At 37.2% G+C, this 22,258-nt stretch overlaps 1 pseudogene; it reads right to left on the bottom strand.

The window, feature by feature from the left end:
* Positions 1-15,555: 15,555 nt before the first annotated feature.
* LOC132020629 (ATP synthase F(0) complex subunit C2, mitochondrial-like) lies at positions 15,556-16,148 on the bottom strand (annotated as a pseudogene).
* Between the last annotated feature and the right edge of the window lie 6,110 nt (positions 16,149-22,258).

Genomic DNA, 22,258 nt, shown 5'->3' with positions numbered 1-22,258 from the left:
GCCAAATGATTACCACAATAAGGTTAGTAAACACCTCAGATAATTAGTTAGTAAATTACCTCAGATAATTACCATTCTTTGTTGCTGTTATGGTAAGAACATTTAAGATGGACTATCTGGGCAACTTTTGAATATACAATATTAACTATAGTCACCGTGTTGTGCAGTAGATCCCCAGAATGATCATTTTATTTATTTATGTAGGTATGTATATATCATTTATTTTAGAACTATTCCTTTCATAGCTGGGCATTTATATCATTTGACCCACAACTCCCCAATTCCCAACCCTCTAGTCCCTGACAACCACCATTCTACTCTCCATTTCTATGAGTTTGGCTTTTTTAGATTCCACATACAAGTGAATCACACAGTGTGTGTCTTTCTGTGTCTGACTTACCTTACTTAGTATCATGTCCTCAAATCCATATTGTCACAAATGGCAGGATCTCCTTCTTTTTTGGGATTGACTAATATTCCATCTTTTATATACATCACTTTTCCTTTATCCATTCACCCACTGATGGACATTAAACTTCTTTTTTTTTTTTTTTAGATTTTTATTTATTTATTTGACAGAGATCACAATTAGGCAGAGAGGCAGGCAGAGAGAGAGAGGAGGAAGCAGTCTTCCCGCTGCGCAGAGAGCCTGATGCAGGGCTTGATCCCAGGACCCTGGGATCATGACCTGAGCTGAAGGCAGAGGCTTTAACCCACTGAGCCACCCAGGTGCCCCAAAACTTCTTTTTTATCTTTGGCTGTTGTAAATAATACTGCCGTAGACATGGGTGCAGGTATCTGGCTCACTTTAAGGAACAAAAGTATGTGGACTCTCTGGCTCATTTATGAGGCAGAACCATATGAATCTGTCATTTTTTAAAGTCAAACAATTGAATATTGGCAATTTCATGGGACTTAACCTAGCAATTATTTGAAATTTGAGAGAGAAAATTTATTGAAGCACTTTCTCTGTAACTCGTTCATAGCAGGAAGAAACTAGTTTGTGTATGATTCTAATGTAACAGAGCTATCACCATCTTGCAGTTTATTCTTCTAATTGGCACTGAATAAATTTCCCATAGAATGAAGAGGAATGAATGTTCATATAATGCCAAAGAAGAAAATATACAGCATTTGTATGCCAAAATAGAATCTTTATAGTGATGAAAAAACAAACAATAAATGTGATGCTTGCCAAAGTGAATAATCACTGTTGTAAAAAAGTTAAGTCAGAGCATTGCTTAGCTTTCTAGGACAATGAACAGATGGCTTGTTCTCATAATCAGAATGATGTGGGGTCACTTATTCAAGTTAGTTACTATGATTCAAAGGTCTTACATTACATGTTGGGAAATAAGATCAGTTATAGGAAGCTTAGAAGGCTTTGCTTGTCAGCTTGTTTTAATTGCACTTAAAAGATTTAAAAATCTGGGACGACTGGGTGGCTCAGTTGGTTAAGCAGCTGCCTTCGGCTCAGGTCATGATCCCAGCGTCCTGGGATCGAGTCCCACATCAGGATCCTTGCTCAGCAGGGAGCCTGCTTCTCCCTCTGCCTCTCCCTGCCATTCTGTCTGCCTGTGCTCGCTCCCTCTCTCTCTCTGATAAATAAATAAAATCTTAAAAAAAAAATTTAAAAATCTGAAATAAAAGAAGCAAGATGAAAATACTGGATGAATTATATCTTGTTCATTTATAGAATCTGGTATTGATTCCAATAGCATTTTTGTAGGTAATATAGAGTGAGACAAGCTACATGGTTGTAAACCTTTGCAAAAATTTATATTATAAAAGTCTGTGCCTTTGTCTTTGGAATGCCTCCCTGTACTTCCTTTATCTTAACCTATTAAGTGGACACTTTCTGTCAGTTAAATGCATCCCGAAATCCCGTCTCTTTTCCAACATCTTTCATTACGGATATGGACCGCTGAACCATATGCTGATGAGGCTTTGCCTTAACATTCTTCAGATTATGGGTTGTGTTCGATTTATACCTTGCTTTTCATGTGTGTCTTAGAAGTTCTCATTCTGTTGATCTTCATAAGCATTCATCAATTTGTAGTCTATATGCATTACTACAGCAGCACACATAAAAGAGATGTTTTGTGTGAAGTATTTTTGAATTGTAAAACACCATGTAAATATAATTTTTAATTACTATTAGCCTATGTCTATTGAATCATAAAATTCCATAGGGTTGTGGCTAGGCTACATTTATGAAATTCATTGTTATATTATTAAACAAGCCCAGTCAGGGATTGTCATGTGTTAGAAAGGCGTTGACATGATGTTTAGAAAAGGGGAGGAATCAGAGCCACCAAAACTTTCATGTGTTTTTGGTTCAGTTTGAGATCTAAAAAAAGCTTATCAGTTATTGTACAATTCTAAAAATTGTTAAGCACCATTGTGTTCTTTGTCAGGATCTTCCAGTACTTAGTGCAGTAGAGGCTTAATGAAATTTGTTGATAGAATGAATGAAATGTAATTATGTAATAAGTAAAGATTATTTTTCAAGTATTATTTAGGTTCTTTCTTTACATGTCCTGTTTATTTAAACTCTTAACATTTACTAAGTTTTATTTTCTGATATGATCAATTTGAATTAGTAGTCAATACACATAGATACATGAAAAGTTAACCATTGACTAATTGGAGGAAGATATTGAGTCACTTAACTTTCCCCAAATTATAATTTTAAAAAAATGTTTATTTATTTATTTGTCTGAGAGAGAGAGAGAGAGAGTGCATAAGCAGGCAGAGTGACAGGCAGAGGCGGAGAGATAAGCAGGTTCCCTGCCGAGCAAGGAGCCCCATGAAGGACTCGATCCCAGGACCCTGGAATCACGACCTGAGCTGAAGGCAGCGGCTTAACCAACTGAGCCAACCAGGTGTCCCTCCCCAAATTATAATTTTATAATTAATATTTGTGGCATGGTAAGTGTCTCTCTCTCTCTCTCTACACACACACACACACACACGTACACAGGAATGCTAGAAATTTTTGTTGTTTATAGGATTCACAGAATTATTACCTAACTTTTTCTTCATTTGCACTTATCTAGTATTTATTCTTCAAAAAATATTGTGTCAACATATTTTTTAAGAATTTAGCTGCTAATATTTCTCAAGATAGACTATATTTGTTTGGTGGTCTTCAGTTATAATATATATATTTAAGGTATTGATTGACAAATGACAGGGTAAAAGTTATCATTTAGATGTCACACTGATGTAAAATGAAAGCCAATGTTTTTTAAAGCAGTTTGAAATGGCTTGGATTGGTAATTTTTTTACAATAATGCTCTCACTTGTTTTTTTTGGAAGAATTCATTTATTTTTATACTAAGCTTTAACAATCACTTTCCTCTACATTTCATTTTAAAATGCTCTTCTACAGTAAATGCTCATGAATTATAGAAATAAAATGCAAACTACAGCATAATCACACATCAAACCAAAATAGCCCATCACACTTTATTTATAACTAGGTACTAAGCATAATGCAGAGAATAAAAATAAAGAGAAAACTCATGTGCACCAAGCTCTGTAGCTAGCATGTGCAAAAGTGCTGGATCTGTGCCCTGGGTGATGAAAGAGACCTTTAATTTAACTAGAGTAAACTTAGAACTTTGTTCTTTCTTTCTTCTGCCAAAATGATTAAGAAATAAAAGAACTGGATGACAAAACAAATACTTTCTCTTGAATTCGATCCTGAAAATATTTGACCCTCTCTGACTAGTTAGAGTTAGGAGCATATTTAGCCCCAGGAATAAGACCATTTTATCTACATTCTTGCAACTCTATAACCAGTTATTAGAAAGTCTACATAGGACATTTGCACACAAGTCTGGTTTTTTTTTCCTTTTTGTACCTGGTTAACTCTTAGTCATCCTTCCAACACAAGAGTCGCTTTCTTGGGAAAACCCTACCTGAATCCATCAAATTCCTTATTATAAGCTCTCATATTGTCATGTCTTTCTCTTTTTAGAGCAATTACCAGTTTCTCACCTTTGTGCTATTACTTGATTGTCTTCCCTGCTCCCCGCTCCTCTGTAATCTTTGAGACGAAGGGCTGATTTTGTTTTGGCTGTTCATTTGTTTCTGTCACTGAGTGGAGTGGCTGGCTGACTGTAGGCAGTGAATGCATTCCAGGTGAATGAATGCATGAGTATCATAAACTGTACTTGGCAAATTTGTAGGAGATCATCTAAGGGAAGAAAAGAAAGAAAAACAAAGAAAATAAAAATGTATTTGGGAATGGTGAGATGACTAACAAAATATTATCCTCAAATTGAGGGTTGGTGCAAATAAATCATCATGTCCAAACACAGTTCACTGCATTGCTTAATTTGAAGTTACCTGAATAAGAAATGTAATGGCTATAACAACTACATTCTAGCCAAGGTTTTTATAACCATTGGAGGCCCAATTACAGCACATAATGTTCATTGTTATGGTTTTATAGAGCTCCATTATAAAAAGTCTATCAGAATGACAACCACTACTAACTTTTGCCCACTCTTTAATTCTTTTAATCTATTATTTCTTCAGCCAAAGAACATGTAAGACATGAAGGAAAGAACTTGTATAGGAAGTTAGTTATTATACAGCTTCACAATAAATTCTTAGATAATTTAAGAAAAAATGGATTATCCTTCTAATCATTTACCAAAGAATCCTTTAAATATTCCTGCTAATATTGGCAAGAGCCTGGAAAACAAGAAAATTTGAATTTGGTACCTCAGCTGATCTGCATACACTCCATCTTTATTTTAGCTGTTTCATTAGACATCTTTGAAATGGTAAAGCTTCACATAAAGGGTGACCCACTTTACAGGAAGACATTCCTGATTCAGCCTTGCTTCTTACTCTCATTTATGTTTCAGGTATAGGAAACTCCAATCCTTTCTGCCTCCTGGAAGTTATTAAGAAAACATTTGTAATGATAAATGACTCTAGTAATTCTGACGTAAAAATCTATGCTATGAAATATAGACGTGTTCCCACATCCTATTGGTGGCATGTGTTGTTTGTTTTATTGCCTCCAGTGTTTCTACCCTTTAAATGCTTTTTTTCCCCCTCTCATGAAACAGGCTCAGATATCAACTCCCTGGGGTTTTCACAGCTATGGATAACGCAGACAGAATTACCTCTCTCTGGAGAGCCATCAGAATCTGCTAAGGTGCTGCCGACAGCTTGTCTTGTCTGCTGCAACATTATAAATTTTGTTCTTAAAAAAAAGTTGGCTAGGCTGCTAATGAGGCCAAGCTCAAGATGCAGAACCTTAACAGAGCAGATCAACTCTGTACCTTTCTATAGTTATCTGCTCTTCCTTGTCAATAGTTTTATAAATGCATGCTATCATTCACAACAGGAACTGGGCAGGAGAGGAAATGGATCACAACAAATCAATCACTACCTGCAAATAGACAGCCAAAAGAGGGAAGTTAAGTATTATTAATTTTGTATGTGAAGTATAACATGTCATTACTGTGGTAAATGATTTTTCCAAAAACTTCTGATTCTTCACATAGATTATTTGGGTATTGGCTCTCTCACTCATTGATCCTCTCTTTTATACACTGATGCTCTAACTTTATTCAGGAATGATTGTCACACTAATGAATGTGGGAAAGTGTTCCACATACAACAGGCTGTTAATAAATATTTGTTAAATGACTTTTGAAATTCTAGTGCAAGAAAGTACTAAAGAAATTTTGCTTTGTTAACTTGCACTGTCTTCTGATTTTCAAAGTAAACAGTAATTATGTTATTGGGTGTCAATAGAGTACATAATTTCAAATATTTTGTTAATTGTGAACAGTCACATAAATACTTTTCTGTGTCTTTGACTTGTTCTCTGAGCACTTTTGCTTATTTTCAACTACCTGTTGAATATTTCCATCTAGAGAGCCAGTCATCAGTGAAAATACTGTTAGAATAAGATGATATTAGGCCTGGACACAAGATTACAATATATATAAATTTTATCTGGTTGCAACAGTATCTCCAAGAGAAATATATGCATAAAAGAAAATGCCAGAGAAAGGACATACTTTTTTAAAAAATATTTTTATTTTTTATAAATATATGATATATTTTTATCCCCAGGGGTACAGGTCTGTGAATCACCAGGTTTACACACTTCACAGCACTCACCATAGCACATACCCTCCCAATGTCCATAACCCCACCCCCCTTCTCCCAACCCCCGCCCCCCCCCAGCAACTCTCAGTTTGTTTTGTGAGATTAAGAGTCACTTATGGTTTGTGTCCCTCCCAATCTCATCTTGTTTCATTTATTCTTCTCCTACTCCCTTAACCCCCCATGTTGCATCTCCACTTCCTCATATCAGGGAGATCATATGACATACTTCTATTAGGATTTTATTTGGAAAGTCAGTGTAGCCCCCTGCTGGAGATGGACAATACCTTTTACTTTTAAAATAGCAGAGCTGGCGAAATCCTCTCATTCTGGCTCAAGATAAGCATGGGTGGATAGCCAAAATTCATCTCCCAAGTGCTATAAAAATATGGACCTAAAAGTGTGTCACAAAACCTGTTCTGAAACCAGTGGACATTAAAGGACTTTAGCAGAAGAAATTATAAATTTGACTCATGAGGAAAACCTCTGTAATCCAGGACACATGGAACTTCTGTAAATAATTCCCTCTGCATATGAAAAACATTATAAATTATGCAATGAGATAGAGTAAACAGATAAAGCAAATGGGAGTATTCATACTTGAGAAGAACAAGACCTATCTAAAAAAATCTCTGAAATAAGTATGCCTAAAATGTTTAGTTATATCTTGAGAAATAAGGTTATCCACAAAACAGAAGCACAGCATTGAAGAAAAAAATTGAAAATTGAAAATCACCCAAATAAATATTACAGAAATATAAAATATAGTTGCTGAAATAAAAATCTTAATAGATGAATTAACAGTAGACTAAACAAGGCTAAGGAGAGAATCATTGAATTGGACAACAATTCTGAGGAAATCTTCTAGTTTGTAATCTAGTGAGATAGCTAGGAAATATTTAAGAGAAGTTGAAAGATGTGAAAGATAGATCTCTAAAATCTCCAAGATGTGTCTAGTATATAATGCAGAAGAGAAAACGGGGAAGAGGTTAATTAAGAGACATATAGTTGGCAATTTTCATACCTGAAGGTTTGAGAACTCAGAGAAAAGCACAGTCATGAGAAAGATAAAAATAAATTCATACTTAGACACAATTTTTCATTCAATCAGCAAAAATATATATATTTTTGAATGTCTATTATCTGGTAGATATTCTGGGCAGAGAAGATTGATCGAAACAGATTTCCTTTCCTTACATGGAGTGTACATTGTAGTGTGAGTTGAGGAGAGAGAAAATAAACAAATAAGTAATATATTAGGTTGTTATGGATGATAAAAAGAAAAAAAAGCAGAGGACAGGGAGTAGAAAATACTGGGAGCAAGTCAGGGTAGGTAAGTGTTTTTGTGTCTTATTTTATACAGATAAGCCAGGGAAGACCAGGTCCAGACCTGTGCTCTGACAGGGACTCATTTGACCTGAAGAGAGTAAGCCATGTGAATATGTGTATGCAAGTAGCACGTGAAGAAGTGTAAAGATGTCTGGCATAACTGGAGAACAGCAAGGGTCCAGTGTAACTGGACTGGAGTGCAGTGCCAGCTACCAAAGAAAAGACAGATAAATTGAACTATGCTAATATTTAATTTTGTTTCTCAAAAGATGTCATTTGATGAATGAAAAGGCTAGGTGTAGTATGGAGAACATATTTGCAATATGTATATCCAATTAAAGGACCAATATCCAAATATATAAAAACAACACAGTAATAAGAAAAAGAAAAATTGGCAAAATGTTTGAATAAGTCTTCAAAAAGTAAATATTCAAATGGCTTATGAACATAAAAAAGATGCTCAACCTTTTTAGTTGTTAGGGTTATGCAACTTAAAATCCCATATGATGCCATTATCACACCTAGAGGATGGCTAAAAAGTACTTACAATACCAAGTAATGATCAAGATATGGAGCAACTGGAATTCTCATCATTGCTCATGGGAGTGTGAATTGGTAAAACCACTTTGCAAAACTGGTAGTAGCTAATGACATTGAGCATAATCATATCCCATGACCTCATGATTCCATTTGTAGCTATGTACTCAACTGAAAGGTTGCCTTAGTCCATTTAGGTTGTATAACAAAATACCACAGGTTGTAAAGAATAGATATTCATTTTTCAGAGTTCTGGAGTCTGAAAGTAAGATCAGCTTGGGTGAGGGCCCTTTCTGGGTGTCAGAATGTTTGTTATATCCTCACATAGGGAAGGACCAAGGGAGTTCTGTGGGATCTCTTTTATAAGGGCACTAATCTCATCCATGAGGGCTCCACATTTATGACCTAAGCACCTCTCAAAGGCCCCACTCCTAAACTATCACTGTGGATATGAAAATTTCAACATATGAATGTGGGAGAATGTTATCATTGAGACCATGATAAATGTGTACGTTTGACTACCATATAATATATACAAGAATATTTATTGTATCACTAATTATAATAGCCAAACACTTAAAACTAAACAAAATGTAGTAGAATAGATAAAAATTTATGGTATAACCATATAACAGAATGCTGTATAGCAATAGAAATGACTGAGCTACTGCTACATTAAATAACATGGATGAAATTTATAACCATAATAGCAAGCAATTTTGAACAAGCCAGATAGAATCATACTTTGGAAATCTTGTGGGTTCAGTTCCAGGCTACTGCAACAAAGCAAATATTACAGTAAAGGGAGTCTAATAAATTTTTTGGTTTCCCAGTGCATATAAAAGCTATGTTTATACTATACTATAGCCTAGTAAGTGTACAATACCATTACATCTAAACAAAAAATGTACATACTTTACTTAAAAAATACTTGGTTGTTAAAAGTGCCACTGATCATCTGAGGTTTCGGTCAGTCATAATCACTGAACACAGATCACCAAAACAAATAAAATAATAATGGAAAAGTTCAAAATATTTTGGCAATTGCCAGAATGCAAAGCAGAGACATGAAGTGAACATATGCTGTTGAAAAAAATGGTACTGTTGGAAAAATGGTACCTTTTGATGTGGGTAGGTTTATACAAGTGTGCTTATTTGAGAATATTCATTAAATTTTAGGAATTGTGCATTTTTCTGTTTCTATACATATTTTGCTAAACCTTTCAGGAATAACCAAGAATGCTGGTTCTCAAACTTTCTGCTTTATGATTCTTTTTTTAAATTTAATTTTTTAAAATTAACATATAATGTATTATTGGGCCTGGGGTACAGGTCTGTGAATTGCCAAGTTTACAAACTTCACATCACTCACCATAGCACATACCTTCCCCAAGGTCCATAACCCAACCACCCTCTCCCTATCCTCCTCTCCACAGCAACCTCAGTTTCTTTTGTGAGATTAAGAGTCTCTTAGGGTTTGTCTCCCTCCCGATACCATCTTGTTTCATTTATTACTTTCCTACCCCCCAAACCCCTCACATTGCCTCTCAACTTCCTCATATCAGGGAGATCATATGATAATTGTCTTTCTCTGATTGACTTATTTCGTTAAGCATAATACCCTCTAATTCCAACCACGTCATCACAAATAGCAAGATTTCATTTCTTTTGATGGCTGCATATTATTCCATTCTATATATATATACCACCTCTTCTTTATCCATTCATCTGTTGATGGACATCTAGGTTCTTTCCATAGTTTGGCTATTGTAGACATTGCTGCTATAAACATTTGGGTGCATGTGCCCCCTTGGATCACTACATTTGTATCTTTAGGGTAAATACCCAGTAGTGCAATTGCTGGGTTGTAGGGTACCTCTATTTTCAACTTTTTGAGGAAACTGCATGCTGTTTTCCAAAGTGGTTTCTGCTTTATGATTCTTCATAAACAAACTATGTTAAAGAACCCAATCTTTATTGAAGAACTTGGGTCATATCAGTTTTTTCCTATCCTAGGAAAAATGTTCTTTAGATGAAGACATCTGTAAATTTATACACATTTTTCCAATGCCTTCGTAATTATTATGGAAAAATATGCATTTCTATATTCTTAAGATAAACACCTCTAGTTAAACACCAAAACCTTGGTGCCCATTATGTTTTCAAGGAGACTTAATAACTAATTTCTCAGCTTAGCCATTAAATAGCCTTAGAAGGACCATAACTAACTGAAGTGCTTTAGTTGCTTTGTCAGAGAATGTGATTGCTGTCCAATTCTTTATTTATTTTTAAATTTTTTTTTTTTACTCACCTAGCTTCACAGTTTAAACTAAACATTTAAAACTGAATTTAGAAATAAGCAGACCAGTGGCTAGGACAACAGACACTACATAGACTATCCCCCTAACTATGTGTGGTTCAGCGAAAAATTCCATTGTTCCACTCACTCTGACAAGATCTATGGTTTTCATGGATCTTTCTGGATGTCCTCTGTTTCTATTCCAATAAGAAAGGGAAGACTTTTTATTTCCCATATTCAGTCTGCCATAGAGGATTCCTATGCAGTTATAGTGAAAAAGCAACTTACCTTCTGTTCAATTTGAAAATTTGGATTCCCCCAATTCCAAAACTTGCCTTCTATCATTAAAAAAATATTTTTTCTTAATTTGGTTATCAGGTCATCTGAAAGAAGAGATCTTTCAAGTGAAATAAGAAAGGTTGATATATAAGTGTAGTGGATTCATTTTGAGAGGTTTTTGTTTTGTTTTGTGTTTTTGACTGTCAATATTCTTTGAACTGAGGGAAAATTAGTTTTCTCTCCATGTTCCTCATATGGTTTATATTGCGTGAGTGCCTTCTTGGCAAACACACTGTTCAGGGTGGGAATAGGAGAGTATATTTTATGTTTGGTAGCCTTTTCCTTCTGGAAAGTTTAGGATGTTTTTCTTCATAAGGGGTCAGAAAAAAATTTTATGAGGTAAATGACTTAATACAGAGCTGAAAACCAAGGAAATCCTGAGGCTAAAACCTGAGTGCTCCTAGTAGAGCAGTTAGGGAGAATCTAAGATTTGAGAGGTATTAGTTATTTTGGAGAATGTCAGAAATTTTGGGACCCTTTTGATCGACTTCTTGTCTTAATTATAAAAAGCAATAATTTTATTTTATAAAAAAGTTAATACCCATCCCCATATATAGTTATATACTCAAAAGTGTTACCAAAAAAATCAACTGGGCAACAATAGTGTGTAATTTGATTTGTGTTTATTTTCTTCTTTCCCCCAATATTTGTGCTTGCTTGAGGGGAGAGGTCTGGCAGGAAAGATGGGAGGGGAGTATGTGTTTAACCTTATTTGGTGTCTGGTTTTATTCTTTGCTTTTCTGCAACTTATGATCTACAGGCTGAAGTTTTCAGCTTCTATAAAAGAGAAGATAGGCTTTGCAATAATATGACTAGAACTTGAAATGAAGAAATGTGCTGGAATTCACTTTAATTTGGTTTATGGTAACAAAACACTTGCTCACAAGTTAGCTGGTTTTATTTGTAACTCTTTAATGAATGAACTCACAAGAGTGATGAAGAAATATTGCTCTTCCTTGAGTCTTATTATTTTTAGTCTATGTCTTCATGATGATAGTCAATGTCGACTTATTTCAGTTCATCAGAGAACGACGCTTATCAGTTCCAGGTCATTAATTCAATTCCCATGTGGGCCAGTTGACTTTGTTCAGTTCCACAGCTATAGGTTAACTCTGTACTGTCATCTCATAAATGGGTGCTATTGATCATGGAAGATAGTACCAGGGCCTGTGAATGAATAAGTGCAAATCTATCACCCCTGTCAGAATGGAATTCAAAACACAGACCCACCACTGCAAATGTGTTTCATTTTCTGTGTCTACAAAAGAAAATAATGACTTCTATTTATGTTGGTATTTAAGGTCTATACAGCACTTTTAAATTAGCCCATTTAACCCTCACAACATCTCACTGAGGTACATATTTTATCCCACTTATAAGAAAACGAACCCCAGCAAGGTCAAATGCATCAGAGGGGAAAGATAATATGCTTTGGGTTCAGATAATGTTGAATTTGAAGTCTAGCTTTGATAATATATACCAGTGTGAAGTGGGAAAATTACCCAGTTTCTTAATAAAATAGGATTAAAAAATCTGCTTTACATAGCAAAGATAAAAGAAATGATACAGACAAATCACTTAACATTATTCACATAATATTTTTAGGAAATAATCTGCTTGAGGTCACACAATTGGTGTTGAAATTGGACTTGCCCATGAGTCCTCCGACTGTAAATTGAGTGCATCCTCCTCTACATGACAGCTGATATTAGGTGAATTGAAGGAGACAATTAGAAAGGTACCATCTCTTTTCTCTATGCCTGCTTGGGCATTAGAAATCCTTCAGGAGAATGGTAGAATGCCTACGTTTCCCTCAAACGTTCTCTGTGTCTTCCTGGGTATGTGGCTGTCCAGCAATGGACATGTTTACCAGTCAAATGTTTAAGTCATCACAAAGAGCTTGGGGGAAGAATTGGTGTGGGCCACTTCTGCCCCACTTGCTGGTAAGTAGATTGTTTGGCTTGAACCTCTACTGCTGACCTTCCCAAGAGCGAGAAAATGAACATGTCAGTGATCCTGCTTTGACAAATAATCAAGGGCAAGACTCTAGGTATTGTTTGTAAAACACTTCTTGGCTGTAAGCTGGTAGTATGGATGAACAAGAAGGAAGGAAACGCAGTCTTTAGGTGGAACCCAGCTACTCTGCCTATCTGGGTTGCTCATGTTAGAACTGTTAAGTGAGAATGGAATAAGTTTCTGTCTTATTTGCATTGCCATTTTTGAGGGGGTCGAGGGAAGGAGGTGCTCTTTGCTTTAGGAGTTTAATCTTTAAGCCAGTTAGGGGGCTTTCAAAAATGTAAATGTCTAAGCCCTATCAGATCTTGAAACTATAGCATTTGAGGCTTAGAAATCCATGCCAATAAATTGAACTGATGTATAGCTAGGCACGAAAACTACCAATCTACATAACAAAGATCCCCAACTCTGGTAGCCTTTACTTTTTTATATAACAAGAAGGATTACAAGGAAAGAAAGGAAAAACTAAAGAGAAGAGTAAAGCAAATGATCAGAGAGAAGCTGATGCAAGACTGAAGCTTCTTTGTTTTTCTAGTGGTGGTCCTATTTTTGAATTCAGTCCCTTTTTAAGGTTGACTTAGCAGTCCTGCCCTTGAGATATTTGCATAACCTTAAAACTGTGAAAACAGAAAATATTTATCATTTACAATTTTCCCTGCCTTCCAAGGGTGTGGGTACCTTGCCACATGGGAGAAGCACACAGGCCTGGGGGTGGTGGTGGTGGTGGTGGTTAGAGATTTCAATTTTTCAGCATAAAACAAACAAACAAACAAACAAATAAAATAAAATAAAAAAGGGACTTGGGTCTCAGTTCTAGAGTTTAGCTGGAAATGCTGGATTTGGAAAGAAGAGACAGATTGATGCACTGAGAGGGAACTTTTGGGGGAATGATAGAAGTTTGGCCATACTGTATGTAATATAACCCCTTTTTCACATATCCCCACAAAATCTCAGTAAGAAATCTTTTTGTGTGTAGCTAGTATATTGAAGAGCTGGGATACGTCTGGTTGCTTGCAATGTTTCAAGGTACTAAGTTCAGTTTCCAGGTTGGTGTGAAGGGGGAAGAGCAGTTATCCACGGGTTCTAACTAATATTGCTTTACAATAGTTGGTTTCTGAATGAGCAATCAAAAAGAACCAATTAGGACCACATGCACTGAATAGATACAAACTGAGCCTTTCTGTGTAGTCCTCACGTTAACTTCTATATACCTATGTATTCTATTTTTTGCACCTACCCCTGTGTTTTTCAATAATGGCTATCGTATGTTTCTTCTCTCCACACCTAATACTCACACTCTAGAAAACAAATTGAGTTTAGGAAGAGAGAAATGATGCCAGCATTTTCAACTGGGTATAGTAGTCATCTTTATCTTTCTGTTTTAGACTGCTACTCATATTATGATGAACAACCTCATTTCAGTCTGCGACAGCTGCGTTTTATTGATGTAGCTTGTTATGTTTGTAAAAAGCCCATAGGTTACAAGTTGGTTTGAGTGCAAAGTGTTCTGATTAATGATCATCTTCAAAATGACAAGTGATAAAGCACTTGAGGATTCAGTGGATGAAGAGACAACCTTGTAGCATTATTGGAAGTTCTTGAATTTCTAGTTACTGTAAAAATGTCTTTTTAAAGATGGGTTAATACCCACATCCTCCAAGGGATTACAATTTGAGATAAACACCTCCATCCCCTGTCAAAGAGCTGTTGCCAAGTATTATTATACCTTAATCAGATAAAGGAAGAGAGTGTACATAGTATTTGAACACTCTAGAAGATTTTCTAATGGAACATTATTGTTTTTATCTTTTGCAGTTAGGTTATGAGCTAATAAAATACAGGATTTCCTTTTATAGTCAAAAAACAGTATATTCAGAATTTCAGGAATATCCCAGAAGTATTAATGAGGAAGGTTATGCCAGCAGAGTTGACTTGTTTGTGAACTGTTTTGCTGTTGTTGTTTTGTTTGGCTTCGCTTTTATAACTTTTCAGAACAGGACAGTAATTGCTTTCACTGCTATGGCATTTCCTCAGGACACCCATATAGGACGTATTTTAGATGAAGTGGAGTCTCTTGTTGACAGCAGCTCCCTTTCATTTCACTCTATTATTAAAAATCTTTTACTTCAAACCATTTCTTAAAATTTACATCTGGAATAAGAAAATGGAGGATTCTAAATATGTCTTGGAAAATTAATATTATAGAAGGTTTTCTTGCCATCTGGGGGTTTGAAATTTAGCTGTGGATTCCCTTTAAGTGGCCTCTCTGGATGCAGAGCAGGATTCAGTTTGTGAGTAAGAGGAAGAGGGCATTGAAAACAAGGGAATGTTAGTGATGGCAATCAGCAGGCATTAAACAGTTCATGTTTTTTAAAAACGAGCTCCAAATCAGAAGTCATAATCACTCGGTCACCTGCTGGGTTCACTTGCCCTTCAGAAATGAGGACACCTCAAAGTGTAGAATATTTTAATAGAATAGTGAGCGCCAGACAATCTAGTTATATAGAATTTTATTTGACAGGCTGGAGCTTGTTTCCAATATTCTTTTTCTGAATTACAGGAAAAACTATATCCTAAGGTACATTGTGGAAGGATAAATTGGTGATGATAGAAAAATAAAAAACAAAATTGTTCTCTATTTCCTTACCCATATTATCTTGCTGTGGCTGTGACTACTAGATCCCATGATAAGGCAATTAAATAGTAGTTCATCAAATAGGGTTACCCAATGACAGGTTGGCAAAAGAAATATACAAATAAAGGTACTGTTTGAGCATGATAGTGAAAATGGTAAGGCATTACAACCCATCATTATTTTTCCTTTGTAAAGTCTTTGTAAAGACCTTCATACAAATTGACTTTCCAATCCTATCTTCTTTTTTTTTTTCCTTATTAATACAGTATTTATTTGTCTCCCCTCTGTCAAACCCTGAGCCAACCACTTTCCCCAGGCTGCCTGGGGAGGTATAGGAAAAGGATTATACAGGGCAGATGAGACACGGGGGAAAGACCTATGGGAGGTGGAGGCGCTCCTTCACATGGTGAAGAGGATGAGAAAGGCCACCATCAGGCAAAAGAGCTCCAAGGCCTCCAAGAGGGCAAAGCCCAGAATGGCGTAGGAGAAGAGCTGTTGCTTCAGAGAGGGATTCCTGGCATAGCCAATGATGAGGTTCTCAAACACAGTCCCAATTCCAGCCCCAGAGCCAGCCCCAGCCCCAATGAACTTGGCTGCTGTATCGATGTCCCTTGAAATGGCGCTGGTTTGGAAGGTTCAGCTAGGAATAAGTGAGGCCAGGGGACGTGGGGCTGCCAAGATGCTGAGGCCCTTATAAGGTGCCTCATCTGTCAGTGTCTCGGGTGATTTTAGCGCCACTGCAGACAGTGAGTGGCTCAACAGCTGAGAGGTGCTCCTGACCAAGAACGGGCTGGAGACGAACTTTGCACAGGCGTACATTTTCAGGGGATGAGGGGCTGTGGCAGGAGAGCTGCTCCCAGGGCCCAATCCTATCTTCTAAGAGAATAACAGCATTAACTTGGTTATTAATAGTTTTTAATCTTTGTTGAAAATTTTAGACACATTTGCTATTTCTGATCAGAGGAAAAGAGTTCATGATCCTGCTTTCAATCTGTGTTTATGAATATCTAAAGTTCTGCAAATTCATACGTACACAATTTGACCCACCATTCACAAAGCAAAGCAAACTGAACCACTCTTCCATAATCTGTTCTTTCTCTGACTGGGGACAGTCTGTATTAGAGTGATGTTTAAATAGCCCACTTTAGGGTACCCTGGGACCTCAAAATACCATCCACCCTGTGTCTCTAGCTACACATTCCCAGTGGTATATCCTCCATCCTTTTGAAAAGCATAATAAATTAGAGGATCTTACATTTTATTTTCTGATTTTTACTGTAGTACTATGTTAATTGCAGAAAATTTAGGAAAGATAAATAAAAATCCTATAATTCTATCTCCAGAAATAATTAATATTAGCATCTTGGTTTCTTTTCTTTCTTCCTTCTCTCCCTCTCTCCTTCCTATCCTCTTTTCCTCCTTCCTACCTTTCCCGACAGATTAAACCAAATTGCAGATAAAAAAAGATAACACTCCACATAATGCAGTAAGAAACTTCCTCATTTGGAAGCAGAATCTCTACCAGGCCATTTTTGTCCATCAGTCCTCTGGTGTGCAATGGATGTACACATACAAAGGCGTTTTCTCAATATTTAGGATGTTGCCTATGAGCTACTTAACTACATCTCAAATAGAGTCTTTTCATAGAGACTTATCTATTACTTATAACATAGGCATTAGAGATTGAATTGCTGTTATGAGAGAAAGCATCTTATCTTGGCTTAAGCATCAACTCAGTTCATGTAGAGCATCTGGGAAAGAATGGCAGGAATTATTTTTATTTTTTCATTTCCAGCCTAATAAAGAGCCATACAAGGGGAACGGGCTATTTATGAGTAACATAGTAATAAAATACAGGTTCTTGAGTCAGACTTAGTCACCATGAGTTTAAAGAAATCTCTCATATTATCTGAGCTTCCCATGTCCTCATCTATAAAATATAATGATAGTGTCCAACATATAAGATTTTGTGAGCACCACTCTCTCTCTCTCTCATCTGCTTGCTTGTTATAATACTTCCTCCAAATAAGCTGTCATATTTGTGCTGATAGAAGTTAGAGTGTTTTAGGTTGAGTTCCCAGAGAAAGATTCTGAGATGTATTTCTGAGCAAGAAGTTGACTGAAGCACGTTTTCTCACTCAGGATAACACTTAAAGGTAGGAATAGGCAGAGAGAAAAGTTGATCTGTGATACAATTGCAATAAAGGTTTTGGATGGCCCCATAGAGAGATCTGGAACTGGGATGGCCATTCTGAGTTTTTCCAAATTGAAGCAGGGGCTGGAGCCTTATATCCCTGCCTGAGCAGGTATTGGACGAGGGAAGACCCAGGAAGGGAACATGGACTTGGATTAGGTGGCTCCCCTTGACTAAAGGTAGTTCCCAGAGAGGGAACCACCTCTGAAGTGTCAGCAGCCGACATTTCTGGCAGCTGAGGAAACCAGTGCCTCAGTCATGAAGGGCATTTCTTCCTGCTTTCCTTCCTTCCTTCCTTCCTCCCTCTCTCTTTCTTTCTTTCTTTTGATTTTATTTATTTATTTGCCAGAGAGAGAAAGAGAGAGAGAGGGTACAAGCACGGGGAGTGGCAGGCAGAGAGGCAGAGGGAAAAGCAGTCTCCCCATCGAGCAAGGACTCCAATGTGGGACTTGATCCTAGAGCCCTGGGATCATGACCTGAACTTAAGGTAGATGTTTGACTAAGCCACCCAGCTGTCCCATAAAGGGCATTTCTGTATCTTCTATTCTTCACACATATGTTGCTTAGAACCTTTTGCTTCTTAAAGTAAGTTTGCCCCATTTAGGAACAGACCCTCCAGGATTCTGATTTTTTATCACTTCCAGGGAACTTACAAGACAAAGGTTAGTGAGAAAGAACTGTACCTATACCCCTTCACTGTTGCTGATATCAGGGGAGCAACTGATACTCATCATCACCCTCCTTTACTATCCTTAAGACATCTAAGCCTGTGGTCATCATGCTTTTCTGGGGATGTAGTTAATGCTTTTGTCCATTTACCATCAAAATTTGGCAGGGAGTACCAAGAGAGAGTCAAGTGCCAAGTGTATTCTTTTTTTTTTTGCCAAGTGTATTCTTATTTACATGTATAGGAACGGCTACTTCCTACTGATGCACAGGGCCATTTACCCCTACCAGTTTGGTGAATCCTTTTCTTGGCTCTTGTAGCTTTGTGTCTGAATCCTGGAATGACTGGGTAATAGCCAAAGCTTACTGTGTTTCCTGGTGGAAGTATTTATCCTCTTGGAACCAGAATCTCTACACCGGCAGAGTCCAGATGAGTAGGGGTGGAAAATGCAATTCTCCAAGTGTTCTAGGAGTGTGATTAGCAGAGCCACTCTAACTGTTGCTCTTGGTTTTGGGATTCATGTATTTTATTCCATAGGGGCTCAAAACCAAGCAATAGTCATTGCTTTCTGGCATATACTGTGTCCTGAATGATGGTGCCCCATCCTCATAGGCATCTTCAGGACAAAGCCTCATCTGTGCCATCAAATACCTGTTGCTTTGCAACATGGTAGCTTCTGGTGATGTGAAATGGGACCAGTGGATTCCAAGGACATGTATGTACCCACTGCTACACTTATTTTGTTATAAAACATGTCCCTCACTCCAATGCAATGTTAAGAGGAATCCCATGTCAGTGGATCAAATATTCTTTAAATTCTTTTAGAATGGTACTGGCCAATGTCTGGAAGCCAAGAAAGACAGATCATATTTGGAATCTGTATTGATCTTGATCAAGAAGACCTGTTGCCTCTTTGAGAATTAAAACATCCAATAAAATCAAATTGCTACCAAGTACTTAATTTAGTCTTCTCTAGAACTGGTGGCACATCTGTGGCTGCCCCCAGGAAGGGAATAAGACAGCTCCCTTTACCCAAACGTAATTTTTCGATGATATGATGGTATGGTCCTGCCAGCTGGAGGAACAAGCATCTCAGTCCTGAAGGGTATTCTGGGGTAGTGTACTACTGCAACCACTACATATGGAAAATCGATTTTTTTTGGCTTAAGTTAAAAATAATGGGTGGGGAAGGGAAATATATTGGAAAACTGTTGGATGTGGGGGTAACTCATAACCCAAACATGTGTTTGGTAGAAATCAGACTGTCTCTGGGGACTTCAGATAGAAGAGTATTGCTGTCAATTTGATTTAGCTCCAATAATTCCTAATCTTAGTTTGAATTTCATGCTCTCAATTCATATTCCTAGAATAGTAAAGATGATTGGCCCAGTTTAGATGAGGTGTCCTTCCTTAATATGAATCAATATGAACAGTGGGGTGGAATCATGTTTCAGAGATATGGCTTCTAAGAACCTATCCTAAAGAGAAAGGCCACATTGAAATGAGGTGAATTACTAGGAGTCTAACAGCCAGCCTAGTATTCAGTCATTTTCCCTCCTTTTTTTTTTTTTTAAGATTTTATTTATTTCTTTGGCAGAGACAGATTATAAGTAGGCAAAGAGGCAGGCAGAGAGAGAGGAGGAAGCAGGCTCCCTGCAGAGCAGAGAGCCCGATGTGGGGCTCGATCCCAGGTCCCTGGGATCATGACCTGAGCCGAAGGCAGAGGCTTAATCCACTGAGCCACCCAGGCACCCCATCCCTCCTTTTTTTTTTAATAAAGATACTAATTTTTCAACTTTTTGCAACCACAATTTTTCAGAACTAAAAGTTACTATATATCACAGTCTTATATATATATGTACATATATATGCATATTTGCACACACATATATATATGCATATATATTTACTTATATATCTCTGAAGTCAACATTATGTAACCTATGTAAAACTAAGGTACTCATAGACAGTCCCATGTGAATTGCAATTGAGGAAATATTTCCTGTAGTCAGGATTTATTCCTAACTGGATAATTAGAAGTATTTCTATCTTTACTGTCAGTAATGTTGAAAAATATGTACACTGAGGGGATAGTAAAGTATATTATGCAACAAAACTCACCAAAACTTCCTTAGGAAAGCTTTTAAGATTATTCTTGAAGATGCCAAGGGAAATGTAGTCACAATAAATTTTCCTTAAATTTTTCTTTCAACATCTCTCCTGCGGTAGCTTGATTACACTGATGGCATCATTATTTTGATTCCTTCCCCTTATCCACACCCCTAGAGGTTTTTTACATTAATGGTCCCCAATAACCATAGCTCCCTGTATTCATGCTCTTTTGTGTAATCTCCTGTACTGCCTCTGGACTTAGCTCTGCGATTTTCTTTGACTATGGTACGTGCTATGGTTAATGGGACATTAGCAATCACGACACAGAGCACTTGTCCATTGGGGCTTGCTTGCTCTCTCTTGCTGTTGTAAACGAGTCACTGTAAGAAATTCTGGTTCAGCCTATTGATGATACAAAGCTCAATGCCAACACCAACTGTCAGGCGTGGATGTAAGGACATCTTAGATGATGCAGTCTCAGCTAAATTGTTGACTAAGCCCAGGAAAGATCTGCAGAAGAATAACCCAATAGTGAACAAAGGAAATGGTAATTGTTTTATGTTATTAAGTTTTGGGGTGGTTTTCAATAGAGTGATAGATACCTGATACGACACCCTTTGCCTTATGACTTTGCATTTTCTCTTCTTAAAGGGGCAGAATCCATTTCACTATCTCTTGATTTTGAGTTTCTTCAGAAGACTTGCTTTGGACAATGGGATACCTGTGTATTTGCTGAGATGATGCTGATAGAGGCTTAAAAAGCCTGGGTGTGGTTTTGCTTTCTCTCTTGCCCCTCTGCCTTTGTCAGGAGCAAGCATAGCTTGCTGGAGAAGATACCCTGCTCAGAACTGCTCAGTTACAACTGAGGCTATTCAGTTATCATGTGACTTGCAGCTGATTGCCAGATATGTGAAGGAGCTCAGCCAGAATTGCTGAGCCAAAATTGCCCGCCTAGACTGAGGATTCAGTCTTGTGACTAAATAAATGTCTATTGTTTTCAGCTATGGGTTTTGGATCATTTGTTATGCAGCATTATTGTGAATAGATAACTAATGCATCTCCCTTGCCTACATGTTATGCATTCGCACCAGCTGCTAAAACATTGTCTTATCTATCCAAATCTTACCATATGGTCCTCTCACTGCTCTCTTTTCTCAGTCTATATTTCAGAAGGCCCATCTTGGTAACTCATGTCTGAACTCTATTTTTTGGTCCATCTCTCAAACGACCTCTAACATCACCTCAGATGTGATGAGCTTCATAACTGAGAGTTATGCAGTTCTCACTTTTACTCTAGGTTTTTAAATAATTGATGGATAAAAATCACATTTGTTGGGACTGACCCAATCAATTCGGATATTCAAGGCTTAACTTTACTGTTCCCGGAGAACTGGGTCACTGCAGCAGTCCCTCTACTAGAAACACAAAAATGGAACATTTCTCCCCATTTTCGTATTTCGTTATGGTCTCTGCATGCAAATCCTTGCTACTTTTCAGTCTGCTATCCAAGCTTTCTATGGCAAGGAAACAATCTACCAGGGATGCAAAGAAGCTGGTGTTTTGAATTCCTTATCTAAACTCAAATGCTGGGTCTTGCACACTCCCAAATCCTCCAGCTTTATCTGTTGCCAATAGCTGCTGCCCTGTATTTTCAGTGCTGTGTGCTAATCATTACTCAAATGACCCCTGCTGAGATAGTGCAGCCTGGCTCTTACTCATAATGTCGATGTAGCCTGTATCAGTTTACAGGTTTCTTAGGCCAACTGAAAGACCCTCAGTAGCCACTAAGTCTCCAGGGGATCTGGTTAGTAAAACAAAAATATGAATTTGAACTAGTCCAAGCATGTCTGATCAATCTTTCTCTCACAAAAAGTAATTCTAATTGCTAAAATATAATGGGCAGGCATTGAGATGGTGTTAAAAATGAGTATCTCCTGTGTAACGTTAAAAGTGAATTTTGTATGGTTTCTCATTTTAGTAAATTCACAT

This window comes from Mustela nigripes, chromosome 6 (genome assembly GCF_022355385.1).
Source record: "Mustela nigripes isolate SB6536 chromosome 6, MUSNIG.SB6536, whole genome shotgun sequence".
Lineage (NCBI taxonomy): Eukaryota > Metazoa > Chordata > Mammalia > Carnivora > Mustelidae > Mustela > Mustela nigripes.
The sequence above is the reverse complement of the archived record's forward strand: the minus strand, read 5'-3'. Positions and strand labels throughout refer to the sequence as shown.